This window comes from Chiloscyllium plagiosum, chromosome 12, assembly GCF_004010195.1.
Source record: "Chiloscyllium plagiosum isolate BGI_BamShark_2017 chromosome 12, ASM401019v2, whole genome shotgun sequence".
NCBI classification, from domain to species: domain Eukaryota; kingdom Metazoa; phylum Chordata; class Chondrichthyes; order Orectolobiformes; family Hemiscylliidae; genus Chiloscyllium; species Chiloscyllium plagiosum.
In genome coordinates this window covers 47,306,976-47,323,715 of record NC_057721.1, presented here as the reverse complement: position 1 = coordinate 47,323,715, position 16,740 = coordinate 47,306,976, and the positions used below count along the sequence as shown (strand labels likewise).

Here is a 16,740-nt window from a genome sequence, read left to right as displayed (position 1 = left end):
CTGTTTTCCCTGGAGCATCGGAGGCTGAGGGGTGACCTTTTAGAGGTTTACAAAATTATGAGAGGCATGGATAGGATAAATAGACAAAGTCTTTTCCCTGGGGTCAGGGAGTCCAGAACTAGAGGGCATAGGTTTAAAGTGAGAGGGGAAAGATATAAAAGAGACCTAAGGGGCAACCTTTTCACACAGAGGGTGGTACGTGTATGGAGTGCGCTGCTAGAGGAAGTAGTAGAGGCTGGTACAATTGCAACATGTAAAAGGCATTTGGATAGGTATGTGAGTAGGAAGGGTTTGGAGGGATAAGGGCCAGGTGCTGACAGGTGGGACTGGACTGCGTTGGGATATCTGGTCAGCATGGATAGGTTGGACTGAAGGATCTGTTTCTATGCTGTACATCTCTATGACTCTATGAATCTATATGGATCAAGGAGTAACATGGCATATGCCATAAGAAGTTTCAACCGTCAACAAATGTGTTGGTGGCAGTCTTTCAATTGAGCTGCATTGGACAGTGAATGCACATCTACAACCTGTGGACTAGACTGGCTGAAGGGCTGCCTAGATTCTCTGAGTAATAATGAGTGGGACAAAGTTAAGGAATTTGAGACTTCACCAGTTTCAGATTTGGAGATGACAGCACGTTAAAACCTTTGAAAAGAGTGGTCATTCCTTGTGAAATAGCAAAGTCAATCATTTTCTTAGGCTAGATGTAGTCTAAGAGTGAACATGCCCCTAGAAAGAGATCACAAACACCTTGAGAGGAACCTTATTAATAGGAGGTGGATGTCAAATGGTAGCTGTACAGACAGAGATAGAAGGCAAACTACAGGCTGTAGTTTAACAAGGACAAGAATTATAGTATGAACCAGATTACTCATGTGATCAGGCAATCTTAGTGGCTACAAACAAGCTCGAAAACAAATTAATAAAAGACGTCAAACAGCAAAAGCTACAAAATTGAGAGAAGTTGGATATGTACAGAAGTAAAGAAATTATAGGAAAATGCTGCATTTCTTGTTCTTTAAAATAAACGATAATAGTTTTTTTAATGTAACAAACAGAATGCTGGAGAAACGTAGCAAGTTTGGCAACATCAGGAGAGAGAAAAACAGAGTTAGCATTTTGTGTCTGATTTCTTCAGAATCATATCAGACTCGAAACATTAACTTTGTTTCTCTCTCCACAGATAGTTCCAGATCTGCTGAGTTTCTCCAGCATTCTCTACATTTGTTTCAGATTTCCAGCATCCACAGTATTTTGCCTTTAATCATTTATTATGTATTATTTTTCCTCATCACTATAGTAGAAAAATACATTTTCTCAATCAGGATAGTGTTGGGTTTAGCTCTACCCTGTTAAATTCTGAATTAATAACAGGTGCTTTTATAGTGCATAGGAAGAATGTTGGGCTTTCAATGATGTGTCAGCCTAGCTTGGAGGGCCGAAGGGCCTGTTCCTGTGCTGTATTGTTCTTTGTTCTTTCAATTTGGAACGAAGAAGTATACCTACATCACATTCAAAAATATCACCGATCATGAACTCACTTGAATAAGGGATTTTTTTTCAAGAGTCAATGAGTTAACTATTTATAACTCACTCTTTAAACATTTGAGCTATTTAACTTTTTATTTTTGAAATGTTGACCCTTATCTAAGTTAGTTGATTTATACAGACATTTTAAGATTAAAGTTTACAGTGTATAGCTGTATGCAGACAAGTAGCTCTTCAATTAACAGGTGAAGAATCCAAATTGTAATAACTGCTCAGTCAAACAAGCCAACCATATGCATCTATTTCTTCAAAGCACTTTATTTGTTAGTTTAAATTTAAACTTTTAGATATTGGTGATAAATGTATGCTAACATATTGTACATCGTTTCCCATTGCATAAGACCATTGTGATATCTGAGTTTTGCTAACAGGAAATTATGATTGGGGGAGAGCTTTGCAAGCAACTTATGTCACCACAGATCCTTTTAGAAAAAAATTCAAGTGTTGATTTAAACATTGCCCATTAGGCAAAAACTCAATAGCAATGATTGAGTTTTGCTATGGTCCACATGATTCATCTGCATTGACTGTGGTCTGTTATGCCAACCCTACTTTCTTGACTCCACCATTCATGGCAACAGCATTAACCATCTGGGCTTTGACCTTTGGAATTCTCTTCCCAACCCTTACTGCTTTTCTAGCTCCTCCTCTTTTTGTAAGTCCCTTCTTTTTCTTTGATTAAGCTTTTAGTCATCCCCCTCCCCCCACCCCTCCAAAATTTATTTTTTAGCCTTAGCTCCAATTTTTGTCTGGTTATGCTGCTGTGAAGCAATGCAGGATTTTTATGATCTTATCGATCCATATAAATGCGAGTTGTAACTAAATGAAACATATCACTATATTAAATATCTGAAATTGTTGTAATTATTTTAGCCTATGGCCATTTTAATGCTTTTAATATTCTTGACCTATATAACAGAGGTAAATTCACAGTCTGGACTGCAGAATTGCAATAATGTTCTGAAATTATTTGCATTTCATGACAGTCAAAATGATGTTACTTCATAGTGTAAGTGAAAATTCCTTTTAAATTCAATTTAATGAGTATTTGTGATAACGAAAATTCTTAATCAAAATGCTTTCACAGTGTTGAAAACGATGAAGAAAGGTTACATTTATGTAGTTGATCTAATTGGATAATCAACCTCAGGGTAGGAGAGAAGTAGAAAGCAGCTGACCTTTGCTCACTGCATGGTATAACTCTTCTGCATATAATTTCCAGCAGAAAGTCATCAGAATAAAGTTATATTTCTCTATTTGAAAATCTTACATTATGTTCCTATAATACCTTCAAAAAGTTCCCCTTCAATGTATCTAACCAGAAAGAAAGCACCTTAGCTGCTTCTGAAATAGTCATTGGCTCAATTAAGTATTTATACTGATGCATAGAAGTAGAATGTTGCTGATTAAATATTTACCAACATTTAGAATTGACCATCTGTTCGAGAAACTGCTGAATATCCCTTTCCATCAAAACAAAAGAAAGTGAAAATTAAGCAATTGCTCCGTGATGGTTATTTCCCACCTGGGCAGACAGTTGAAAATTCCAGAAATGCTTATACTGAGATCTCAACTTTTTAACTTTAGACCGCATCAAACACACATAGCTACTGAAATTATCAGATGAATATACCTGTTGCAAGTTGAGTTTCAAAATAAAAGTCATAATTTTTCCAGCAAGATTCTATCATTTTAAGTTTCTATTCAGTCCCCTTTAAACCCTATCTCCATAAATATCATTATGATTATATTTGTTCAATATCTGGGGTTCAATTAATAATTTGAAGTGATGGTCAGTGCTTCATGTAAGAGCTCTCAAGAGGACATGCAGTTACTTTCTGGTAATTTTTGGCTTTAACTGAAGTAACAATGATTTTGATAGGTAGGCATTCTTCTCATATTCTAAGCTCTGTCATTACTTATTCTGTGCGCTTTCACTCTTGACAGCGATTTATTATAGCTGCAGTCTGTTTATTGTTCATCTCATCTCATTTTAAACCCACAGAGAATGACAGTTGGCTATTAGTGCAATTACAAATTCTACCAAAAAGACTATAAATAAGCATCTGATCTGCAATGGGATCGAACAAATTCTTACCTTTGGTACCCTGGTCAGCTATTCATGCAATTGACAATGGGAGACTTGCAGGAAAGTTTCCTCAGCTGAGGACATTCTTACTGAAATATTTTAATAACCTTCTAATAGCTGGAAATATTTCATTAACACAGATGTATGTTCCTGTAATGGTGACCAGCAGAATCGTTTTGCATTTCGGGGAAGTTCAGCTAACAATATTTTCCTTGGGGTTAATTCAATGTAATTTAGTCTTTTGCACATTAATGCAATGCACGCCAAGCTCTAAGAAAGGTCAAAACGATATAATCTTGGTTAATGATTGATCTTGATCGTCCTGTTAGTGAAGTTGTTGAATCTTGTGTTTCAAAGGAGTGAGGAAAGCTCTGACATTGTTCAAAAGCACATTGCATTTGAGAATTGCAGGTCTGCTGCAGTTCAATCATCTCAAGTTGAAAGAAATGTTTTGGCATCTTTTTCAAAACAAAAGAATCTCAAGATAGCATGCAACTCTTCATTACCATTAAACACCAATTAGTAAGGCATCTATTTATATACAAGAATTCTAAATCTGACTAACACAAAATCAAAGCCCAACCCTGCGTCTGGTAGTCAAGCCTCCTTGGACCAATGATATTTATATCTCCTATGCCAAGCCCAATCGAAAAAAAGAGCTCCCTCACTTATTTTGCTAGTGATTGTGAATGTAAACCTCCCGTAGACTTCTAGGAAATCATAACTATATCAATAGTAGATTAACGTTCCTTCAGAGCTTCTGTTTTGTATGGTTGTTTCAGTTAATATTGAACTGGCCAAAATGTAAAATAATACACAGAAATTTCAAACCATTATTGTTGTTTCCAGATTTTAAAAGAAAGTTCTGTAATAATAACATTTATGGAATTAGAATTAATATATTACAATAGAAAGTTTTTTTAAACCAGGCTTCAGATAAATATGTCTCATTGTTGTCAACTCTCCTACTTGAGGACGATTTCTCCTCAGGTTATCATTTTTTTTTTGCTTCATTAGTACAGCTTCACAAGGCAATAAAATGAATTTAGTATTTTCTTTTACTCATTTCTGGGATGTGAGCATCACTGGCTAGTCACCATTTATTGCCCATCCCTGGTTGCCCTTGAGAAGGCGATGGTGAGCTGTCTTTTTCAACCACTACAGTCCATTTGATGTGGGTTGACCCACAACGTCTTCAAGGAAGGAATTCCAGGATTTTGACACCACAACAGTGAAGGAACGGTGATATATTTCTAAATTGGAAGGGAGCTTGCAGGGGTGGTGTCCCTATATATCTATTGCCTTAGTCCTTCCAGAAGGTAGGAGTCATGAGGTTGGAAGATGCTGTCTGAGGAATTTCTGCAATGCATCTTGGAGATGGTACACATTGCTGCAAAAGCACTGGTGGTGGAGGGAGTGGATACTTGTGAATGTGGAGCCAATCAAGCAGATTGCTTTGACCTGGATGGTGTCAAGTTTCTTGAGTGTTCTTGGAGTTGTACTCATCCAGGCAAGTGGGGAGAATTCCATTACACTCCTAACTTGTGCCTTTTAGATGGTGGACAGACGTTGGAGAGTCAGCAAGTGAGTAATTCACCGCAGTATTCCTAATCTCTTACCTGCTCTTACAGCCACTGTGTTTATGTGGTGAGTCCAGTTGAGTTTCTAATCAATGGTAAGCCCCAGGATGGTGATAGTGATGGCAACACTGTTGTTTTTCAAGGAGTGGTGGTTGGATTTTCTCTTATTGGTGATGGTCATAACATGGCATAGTGTGGCATGAATGTTATTAGCCACTTGTCAGCCCAAGACTGGATATTGTCCAGATCTTGTTGCATTTGAACATGGCCTGCTTCTGTATCTGAGGTGCTGTGAAAGGTGTTGAACATTGTGCAACCATTAGTGAACATACCCACTTCTAACCTTATGATGGAGGGAAGGTCATTGATGAATCAGCTGAACGCTTGTAGGGCCTAGAACACTATTTAAAATTAAAGATTCATTGGCCAGAAAATGAAATTCCAAACATGATTATTCAATCATAAAGATTTTGAAATGAAACTTTTACCCAGGACTCTTTCTGCAAGCTATAGAAAACACAGTTTGTACAGTATTTTAAGGAAAGAGGAAATAAGGTATGCCATTTGACTTGAATTTCCTTCTTCAATTGGCTTTATTCAAATGATTTCAAAAAGGCTTTTTTTAAAACCAGGCTTTTAAGAAATTCTAAATCAACATTCCATAGCAGGTCTTTCTTTTACATGACCACTGATAGCTCTTTAAGGGGTCCTCGTCATAACCATACATGTTTCAAACTGATAAAACCACACACACCACATTTTCACATCATCATACAATCCCAAAACATAAACTGAACCCAAAGTATCCCCAGATCTTGAGGTCCAGGGAATGAAAGCACATAAATTACACAAGACAACATTTAACAAGTCATAGAGTCAGAGAAATGTACAGCATGGAAATAGACCCTTCAGTCCAACCCATCCATGTCGACCAGGTCTCCCTACCCAAACTAATCCCACCTGCCAGCACCTGGCCCATATCCCTCCAAACCCTTCCTATTCATATACCCTTCCAAATGCCTCTTAAATGTTGCAACTGTACCAGCCTCCACCACTTCCTCTGGCAGCTCATTCCATACTCATACCACCTTCTGCATGAAAAAGTTGCCCCTTAGGTTCTCTTTTATGTCTTTTCCCTCTCACCCTAAACCTATGCTCTCTAGTTCTAGACTCCCCACCCCATGGAAAAGACTTTGTCTATTTACCCTATCCACGGCCCTCATTATTTTATAAACCTCTATAACATCACCCCTCAGCCTCCGATGCTCCAGGGAAAATAGCCCCAACCTATTCAACCTCTCCCTATAGTTCAAATCCTCCAACTCTGGCAACATCCTTGTAAATCTTTTCTGAACCTGTTCAAGTTTCACAACATCCTTCTGACAGGAAGGAGACCAGAATTGCACACAATATTCCAACAGTGAAAATGGATGTGAACCAGACCACAAAGTGTTGACATTCAGTTCAGGGGCTATAAAACAAAAAGGCTGGCCCAGGTGACATTACTTTGGACATTTTTTTTGCTCTCTCAAATGATTCAGGCATTTTAATAATTCTATATGAGTTCAAAGTTAAGACCTTGTCTTCTTTGTTTCTCTTTTTTTTAAATCACCTTCTTTATAATTAGCTTTAACCATTTAGTGAATTTGTTTCATTTTTGGTGAACTACAGCCTTGACTTTGGATCCCTTTAGGCCCCATTTGACATCATCCTTTAGTCTTTCCCTGTTCAACTGTGGAGCTCTTTACCATCCCTGAGATGAACTCAGGTCACTGTCCTCTCCCTGTAGTTGTGGGATCACTTAGCTCTAACACTGCTGCTTTTGTTGTTTGGCATGCAAGTAGTCCTGTTTGGTAGCTTCACCAGGATGACACCTCATTTTTAGGTATGCCTGAACCTTCTCCTGGCTCACCCTCTTGCACTGTCCATTGAATTAGGATTGATCCCTCCACATGATGGTAATGGTTGAGTGGGGGATATGCTGGGCCATGAAATTGCAAATTGTGCTGGAGTATAATTCTGCTGCAGTTGATGGCCCACAGCACCTCATGGGTGTTGAATGTCTTGATTTGCTAGATCTTGTTCTAAGTCTGCCCTAGTTAGCCCAGCGATAGTGCCATACAACACAATGGAGGATATACTCAATGTGGAGGTAGGACATAGTCTCCTCAACGACTGTGCAGTGGTCACGCTTACCGATTCTGTCATGGACAGATGCAACTGCAGCTGGCAGGTTGGTAAGGATGAGGTCAGGTTTGATTTTCCCTCTTGTTGGTTCTCTTACCAACTGCCACAGATCCAGTCAACAGCTATGTCTTTTAGGACCCAACGAACTCGATCAATAGTACTGCTGCTGCCCAGTTACTCTTGGTGCTGGACATTGAAATCCCTCATCCAGAGTATATTTATTACATAGAACATGGAACAATACAGCGCAGAACAGGCCCTTCGGTCCTTGATGTTGTGCCGACCTGTGAACTATTCTCAGCTCAACCCTACAATATCCCATCATCATCCATGTGCTTATCCAAGGATTGTTTAAATCTCCCTAATGTGGCTGAGTTGACTATATTAGCAGGTAGGGCATTCCACACCCTTACCACTCTCTATGTAAAGAACAAGCCTCTGACATCTGTCTTAAATCTATCACCCCTCAATTTGTAGTTATGCCCCCTTGTACAAGCTGACGTCATCATCCTCGGAAAAAGACTTTCACTGTCTACCCTATCTAGTCCTCTGATCATCTTGTATGTCTCTATCAAATCCCCTCTTAGCCTTCATCTTCCCAATGAGAACAAACCCAAGTCACTCAGCCTTTCCTCATTAGACACTCCCTCCAGACCAGGCAACATCCTGGTAAATCTCCTCTGCACCTTTTCCAATGCTGCCACATCCTTCCTGAAATATGGCGACCAGAACTGTACACAATATTCCAAGTGGGCCGCACTAGTGTTTTGTATAGTTGCAGCGTGATATTGCGGTTCCGGAATTCAATCCCTCTACGAATGAAACCTAACACACCGTATGCCTTCTTAACAACACTATCCACCTGGGTGGCAACTTTCAGGGATCTATGCACATGGACTCCAAGATCACTCTGCACATCCACACTACCAAGAATCTTTCCATTGACCCAGTACTCTGCCTTCCTGTTTTTCTTCCCAAAGTGCACCACCTCACATTTTGCACCCTTACCATCCTCAGTGCTTCCTCTAAGTGTTGTTCAACATGGAGGAGTACTAATTCATCAACAAAGTAAGGACAGTACATTGTAACCAGCAGAAGGTTTCCTTGTTAATGTTTAACCTGAAGGCACGAGACTTCAGGGAAATCACAGTCAATGTTGAGAACTCTCGACTGTATAACACTGTGTTGTCACCTCCGCTGCATCTGTCCAGTACATAGCCAGGGATTGTGATAGTGGTGTCTGGGACTCACGAGTATGACTATGTCATGCTAATGCTTAACTAGTCTGTGAGACAGCTGTCCCAATTTGGTACTAGCCTCAGATATTAGTAAGGAAGATTGCAGGGTTGACGGGTTTGTTTCTGCTGTTGTTTTTTTCTGGTGCGTAGGTCAATATCAGGCGGTCCATCCAGTTTCATTTCTTTGTTGAGAATTTGTCACAATTGATACAACTGAGTGGCTTGCTAGGCCATTTCAGAGGGCAATTGAGAGTCAACCACATTGCTGTTACTCTAGGCCAGACCAAGTGAAGATGGCAGATTACCTTCCCTGAAGAGAATCTGTGAGCCAGATAGGTTCTGACAATCAATGATTTCATGGTCATTGGTAGATTCCTAATTCCATATTTTTTTTATTGAATTCAAATTCCATCATCTCCCATGGTGGGGTTTGAACCCAGGATCTCAGAACATTAACTTAGTTTCCGAATTAATAGTCTGGCAATAATACCACTTGGCTATTGCCTTCCTAAATGTTAAATCCAATGCTTTGGTATGAATTGTACATAATAGATACATTCACAAGAAAACTTACCAATTTGCGCTTGATTATTCAGTGCTCAATGCACTACATCCCCATTACCCTCTTATCAACAATTTCTATTAATTAATACTTCAACCCTAAAATTCATGTTCTTTACTTCACCTTCATAAACTTAACATCAGGAAACTTATTACAGATGTTCACTGACATGCGTTGCTTGTTCTTAAAGGGGAAAATAACACCAATAGGAGGAGGCAGCAATGAGCTGAAGGAGGACAATCATGCCCAGATGTCTTATTTCCAATGAATAAGACTGCACTAGTTATCAATGAAGTCATGGTAACTGGCAATGCTGAAATAAACAATGATGAAGGAAATTGACTAGGAATTTTAGGTCAATTGCTTGGAATTGAGGTTGGGAGGTCTGCAACAGTATCCTGGGCAGGCCTACAGTCCCTTCCAATTGTCTTCATACACATCTAATCTCTATGTGTGAGAGTACATATGTGAGAGAAATACTGTATTAAATTCGGAAAAAGTGTGTGATAAATAGCCTTCATGTTTAAGCTCTCAAAGGTTTGCTGCTGGAATTTTTAAATTGGGGTACTCACTCTGAGGGTACGAGAAAAACATAAATAAACTGATCATTGATAGGAAAAGGAATAAATCAATTATTTCTGTGACACATTACTGTTGTATGCATCTAGCCAGTTATCCAGGCCAGGATGATGAAGGACAAAGGCTCAGGGCAGATTGAGATTACCCTCCGAGGCCAGCTACAGTCTCCTTGATCAGCACCTGTGCTGCAAACACTGGGAAATGACCTTGTTGGAGCATGAGGAGGGACATTGACACACACAGGGGATGTATCAAAGATAATTTGATTCATTGTATCTTATGCATGAATGAATTCATAAATTTAGATTGGAATGTGCAATCTTTTGTGAAAGTTCTTCCATTTGCATTGTCAGAAAAAAAATTATGTGACCATCAGAAACAGATGGAAGTCCATGTCAATGAGAGGGAAGGCGTGAAGGACTCTTGGGCAATAGGGAGTGGGGTAAGACTTTTGGGCCTCATTAACGGAATGTGGATGAGACCGAATATAATCAAACTGGAAGGAGTACCAGTCCCCTGACCCTGTTTCCCAAGTCACCATGTTGGACCAAGCAAATTCAGAGCCAGCAAATCTACCTACATATGAGATGGGTAGTTAGTAAGAGCCTTGCTAAAGGTAAATTAAGAAAAATGACCCAGATTTTAAAATAATTGCCTTGATCTGAGAATGGGAGCCTACAGCAGCACTTTGACCAGGCCTGTAGACCTTACTAAGATTTGGAATAAAGGGAATTACAATCTCATTCCTTGCCTTTAATGTTGAAGGTCAAATACTATAATTTGTCGAGCTGTAATCTTGGGAAGTATGGTATAAATTAAGCTATGTATTTTGAGGATTGTTAGATGACACTTGCGTTGTTCTTTGCCACTAGGGTATTACAGTCGAGAGTGTGGTGCTGGAAAAGCATAGCTGGTCAGGCAGCATCCAAGAAGCAGGAAAATCGATGTTTTGGGCATAAGCCCTTCATCAGGAATGAGGCTTGTGGGCTGGAAGGCTGAGAGATAAATGGGAGTGGGGTGAGGTTGGGTGGAGTGTAGTTGAGAAAGTGATAAGTAGATGAGGGTGAGGGAGAAGGTGATAAGTTGGGGGTGGTTGGAGCGGATAGATGGGAAAGGTGATGGACAGGTCAGGAAGGCGGTGCTAAGTTGGAGGCTTGGGACTGGGATAAATGGGAAGGGAATTGAGGAATCTGTTGACATCCATAATTATCCCATGTGGTTGCAGGACCCCAAGGCAGAATAAAAGGCTTTCTTTCTCCAGGCGTCGGGTGGTGCGGGTTTGGCAGTGGAGGAGGCCCAGAACCTCCATATCCTTGATGGAGTGGGAGGGGAAGCTGAAGTGTTCAGCCACAGGGCGATGGCGTCGGTGGATGTGGGTGTCCCAGAGATGTTCTCTGAAATGATCTGCAAGGCGGCGACCTGGCTCCCTGATGTAGAGGAGACCACATCGGGTGCAATGGATACAGTAGTTAACATTGGTAGAGGTACAGGTAAATTTCTGTCGGATGTGGAAGGATCCTTGGATGGAGGTGAGGGAGTGGTGTGGGCACACATTTTGCACTTCTTGTGGTGGCAAGGACAGGTGCCAGGAGTGGAGTGGAGTGGGGGGGCATAGACCCGATGAGGGAGTCGTGGAGGGAATGGTCTATCCGGAATGCTGATAGGGGTGGGGAGGGAAATATCTTTCTGGTGGTGGGGTCCTTTTGGAGGCGGTGGAAGTGGCAGAGAATGATGCAATATGCAGAGGTTGGTGGGATGGAAGGTGAGGACTGGGGGGGGGGGGGGGGGGGGTTGCTGTCCTTGTTGCGTTGAGAGGGGTGGGGTTAAAGGACGGTGGTATGGGAAGTGGAGGAGATGCACTGGAGGGCATCGTCAACCACGTGGGAAGAGAAATTGTGATCTTGGAAGAAGGAGGCCATCTGGGATTTTCTGAGGTGAAATCGGTCAACTGGGAACAAATGTGGCGGAGGCGGAGGAATTGGAAATAAGGGATGGTGTTTTTACAGGAGGTAGGGTGGGAGAAGGTGTAGTCTAGGTAGCTGTGGGAGTTGGTGGGCTTGTAGTATATGTCTGTGGTTAGTCAGTCACCAGAGACGGTGATGGAGAGGTCCAGCCATCTTCCACAGTTACACCGGCATCACCCCCCCACCTCTTCCTCTGCTACATCGATGACTGTATTGGCACTACCTCCTGCTCCCATGAGGAGATTGAACAGTTCATCAACTTTACCAACACCTTCCAACCCGACCTCTAATTTACCTGGACCATCTTTGACACCTCACACCCCTTCCTGGACCTCTCCATCACCGTCTCTGGCGATTGACTAACCACAGACATATACTGCAAACCCACCGACTCCCACGGCTATCAAGACTACGCCTCCCCCCCATCCTACCTCCTGCAAAAACGTCATCCCTTATTCCCAATTCCTCTGCCTCCGCCGCACCTGTTCCCAAAATGACCAATTCCACCTTGGAAAATCCCAGATGGCCTTTTTCTTCCTCGATCGCAATTTCCCTTCCCATGTGGTTGACAATGCCCTCCAGCTCATCTCCTCCACTTCCCTCACCACCATCCTTGAAAACCACCTCACCAAACGCAACAAGGATAGAACCCCCCTGGTCCTCACCTTCCACCCCACCAACCTCGCATCATCCTCCGCCCCTCCGAACAGATCCCACGACCAGAGATATATTTCCCTCCCCACCCCATCAGTATTCTGAAAAGACCATTCCCTCCGCGACACCCTCGTTAGGTCCACGCACCCCCACCAGCCCACACCCACTCCTGGCATCTTTCTCTGCCACTGCAAGAAATGCAAAACCTGCGCCCACACCACTTCCTTCACCTCTGTCCAAGGCTCCAAAGGATCCTTCGACATTCGACAGAAATTTACCTGTACCTCTATCAATGTCATCTACTGCATGCGTTGCACCCGGTGTGGTCTCCTCTACATCAGGGAGACAGGTCGCCATCTTGTGGATCGTTTCAGAGAACATCTCTGGGACACCCGCACTCACCAATGCCACCGTCCCGTGGCTGAACACTTCAACTCTCCCTCCCACTTCGTCAAGGACATGGAGGTCCTGGGCCTCCTCCAGCGCCAAAGCCTCACCACCCAACGCATGGAGGAAGAACATGTCATATTTGCCTTGGGACCCTGCAACTACACGGGATAAATGCGGATTTCAACAGTTTCCTCATCTCTCCTCTCCCCACATTATGGTAAAAACAATGACTGCAGATGCTGGAAACCAGATTCTGGATTAGAGTGGTGCTGGAAAAGCACAGCAGTTCAGGCAACATCCGAGGAGCAGGAAAATCGACGTTTCAGGCAAAAGCCCTTCATCAGGAGCTTTTGCCCGAAATGTCGTTTTTCCTGCTCCTCGGATGCTGCCTGAACTGCTGTGCTTTTCCAGCACCACTTCTCACCTTCATCTACCTATCACTTTCTCAGTTACCTTCCCCCCCAACCCCACCCCACCCCCCTCCCATTTATCTCTCAGCCTCCCGGCCCACAAGTCTCATTCCTGATGAAGAGCTTATGCCCAAAACACTAATTCTCCTGCTCCTTGGATGCTGCCTGACCTCCTGTGCTTTTCCAGCACCACATTCTCGACTCTGATCTCCAGCCTCACTTTCTCCTATGAGGGTATTAAATGTCATGAGAATGAGCAGGAGAGTGGGATTACAGTGTTTTGCATATGATGAATAATATTAGCATGAATTTTATGGGTGAAATTGTCTAATTTTGTTCAGTAAAACTATGACTCTAACTTATGAAAGGGTAGTGTGTTACTGGACAGAAATATACTTTGGAAAAGATTTATGCTGCTTTTGCTTCAGCGCTGAAGTTTTTTAACAAACGAAAATAGAAATTGCTGGAGAAACTCAGTAAGTCTCACAGCAACTATGGAGAGAGAAACAGAGTTAACATTGAGTCCAGTGACTCTTCACTCAAAACATTAACTATTTTCTCTTCACAGATGGGCTGCCAGACCTACTAAGTTGCTCCAGCAATTTCAGTTTTTGTTTGTTTCAGATCTCCAGCGTCTGTAGTTCTTTGTTTTATTTCACTGAACTTTTTTTTTACTCTTTCTGTACTTTCATCCATATTTATAACATTCCTATTTAAGACCAAAACTTGAAAATCATGCAATAAACACTGAGAATTTTTGGGTCAGTCAGAATCTGAAAGAAAAATATATTAATACTTTAGTTAAACTGACAATGATCAGGCTGTCATTTTTAATGAGATGACTTAAACTGAGAAGGAGAACAGGTCTAAAGACCCATAGGTCAAATATGCTAACGACAGACACAAAATGGCAGTTAAGAGGCAGTTTGCATATTTCAGCGTTTTTCCCTCAACTCTTCCTTTATTCATTTATAAAACTTGGTGTGGTCCATCTAAAGGAAGAAGACTTTTCTGGCATGGTGCAGCATGGAAGATGGCCTCATCCCCAAGGATGTGCTTAACAGGGAAGTAACTCATAACAAGAGACCACCGAAGCTCCCAAAACTTTAACTCAAGACAGATGAGAGTCTCTAGCTGCAGACATTATGGCAATAGATGTGAATGGCAAACCGCTGCAACATGTGGTTTCTGAAGCTCCAAAACAGACACCAGCCCTGCAGACAATGCATCAGTAAAGATCACCCTTTACTGAGGGTGATGGACAAATTCAGGTGCGGCACTAATGGAGACTTGTCTTTCCAGAATAAAAGGAGTGCTGCAAATAAACTCACCTGACCTCACCAAGGTTCTGAGGTTGCTTTCACATCATGTCTCACTGATAGAAGGACTGACTGTGGTAGTTCTGCTGAAAATCCTCTTGGAAATGCTTTTTCACATTCTGGAAGATCTGCATTATTTCAGACTTTTATTTCAGAATTCCAGCATTAAAAGCATTCCATGTTTTTCTCGTATAGTTGCGCTATTTTTTAACTTTGTGCTTTAAGTTGAATGCATTTACTCAGCGGTTTCTGGTGGGACAGAACTGTGCCATAAACCAGAGATGAAGAACTTGGAGTGGAGAAATAGTTCTGCCATTTACAAACTGGATCACAGAATCTGCGAGTCCTTTAAAAAGCTGATTTCAACATTGTTTTATTATCGCTAACACTATTTTAATCACCCAACAGAGTTCAATCTGTTGCTTTTCTTCTGCATTCACTTGTGTATTATTGCTTTAAGTCGTCTTTTGCCAATTAGTGGCCTCAGGGCTCTGGTAAACCTTTGACACGCTGTTAACAAAAAGAAAGCAGCACAAACAGCACATAACTGGTTTGAGTCATTATTCCCAAGTACTAACATTAACACATACACAGCACATTACATTTGTCCCAAGGGGAACTGTTTCTGTATAATTCATCCTCATCCTGTGGTTTTACAAAATGGCCTCCCAGGTTTTCCATATTTCATTCTTTCTTGTGAAGAATCATTATAATTCAGACTTTATAATTCACCTTTCTGTATAAATCTAGAAAATAAAAATGTGCCCCAGAATACTGCATAATAATAATGGTATCCCAGCTGTTATTCACAAAACTAAAGTAAAAATAAACGTGTTGATGATTAAAATGCGAGGTGACAGCTGTGTCTGGCAATATGTGTGCAGAACACTGATGCTCTGGGAGTGTATGATTAAAAATTTAGTAGATTATTCATTGAAATTTCTAAGAGCAAGGCAAATAAACCGATATTTTCCTTTCATCAGCACAAAAGTCAAAACTTCATTTACCAAGCATAATAACAGAAAGGCATTGTAAAGGATTTAAAGCTCACTCGAGTAAACAACTTTATTTGTCTCTTAGTTGTCAAACAGGTTTTTCCAGCCATTTTGCATTGGAGGCACTTTTCAATTTCTCTTATTCTGGGCATCAGTGGAAACAATATCAGAAAGATAAGGTTTCCCAGTAACTTAGAGTGGCAGCAACAATCCAAAATAGTAACTTGCAGATAATAAAAATAATAAGTAATTAATTGATCACTTAAACGAGTAAACAATTGACCATTCAAAATTACCATGGCTTAAATAATAAAACCTCTCCTTTTATGGTTAAGAAACAGAGCTAGGGAGAGAGAGGGAGAGAGAGAGAAAAAATGATCATGTTTCAAAGTCCTGATCACCAAGAAACTGAGTGGAGACTAGGGCTGAACTATGGAGTTAGCTTTTACCTGCTTTGATTTGCTCATATCTCACAGGGCATAACCTCATAGCTGGAGGGCTGGGAATACTGGAGGTGAACTGGAAGGGTAGATGTGTCAACCCCCTCTCCTTCCAGTTCCATATATCTGCTTATCTCTCCATTCACAAAACATATGAAATATTCCCTACAGTCTCTACACGCACTCATCCATCCAGCCATCCATCCTGTTGTCACTCACTCACTCACCTACCCACCTGTACAGTCACTACACTCAGCCATGCACCCAGCCTTCACTCCAGTCACTGTCCAAGCCCTGGAATATTTGCTGGTTAATGTTGGTGAGAAACAGTAACTACAGTTATGAAGGGAGCGTGTACTTGGAAGCACAGGTTAGCCAATTGGAGCATTCTGATTGATTGGCTAATCATTTGTGCATAAAGGTAAAAATCACACAACCCAGGTTATAGTCCAACAGGTTTCATTGGAAGCACTAGTTCTCGAAACACTGCTCCTTCATCAGCGCGTTCCAAAAGCTAGTGCTTCCAATTAAACCTGTTGGACTATAGCCTAGTGTTGTGTGATTTTTAACTTTGTAAACCCCAGTCCAACACCGGCATCTCCAAATCAGTTGTGCTCAAACAGTGTGATGCTGAAAAAGCACAGCCAAGGAGCAGGAGAGTCAATGTTTCGAGCATGAGCTCTTGATCAGGAATGTGGACCGTCCAGCACTGACCTACACCGCCCAGCACTGACCGGCACTGACCAAACACTACCCAGCACTCACCCTCACTGCCCAGCACT

General features: G+C 41.5%; 1 protein-coding gene across 1 annotated transcript in view; it reads right to left on the bottom strand.

Annotated features, from left to right (window-relative positions):
* The window catches only part of casr (calcium-sensing receptor), a 97,270-nt gene extending 93,555 nt beyond the window's left edge, over positions 1 to 3,715 (bottom strand). The window contains exon 1 of the mRNA XM_043700978.1: positions 3,650 to 3,715. The gene's annotated coding sequence lies outside the window, so the exon portion shown is untranslated. The remainder of the gene's footprint in view (positions 1 to 3,649) is intronic.
* Between the last annotated feature and the right edge of the window lie 13,025 nt (positions 3,716 to 16,740).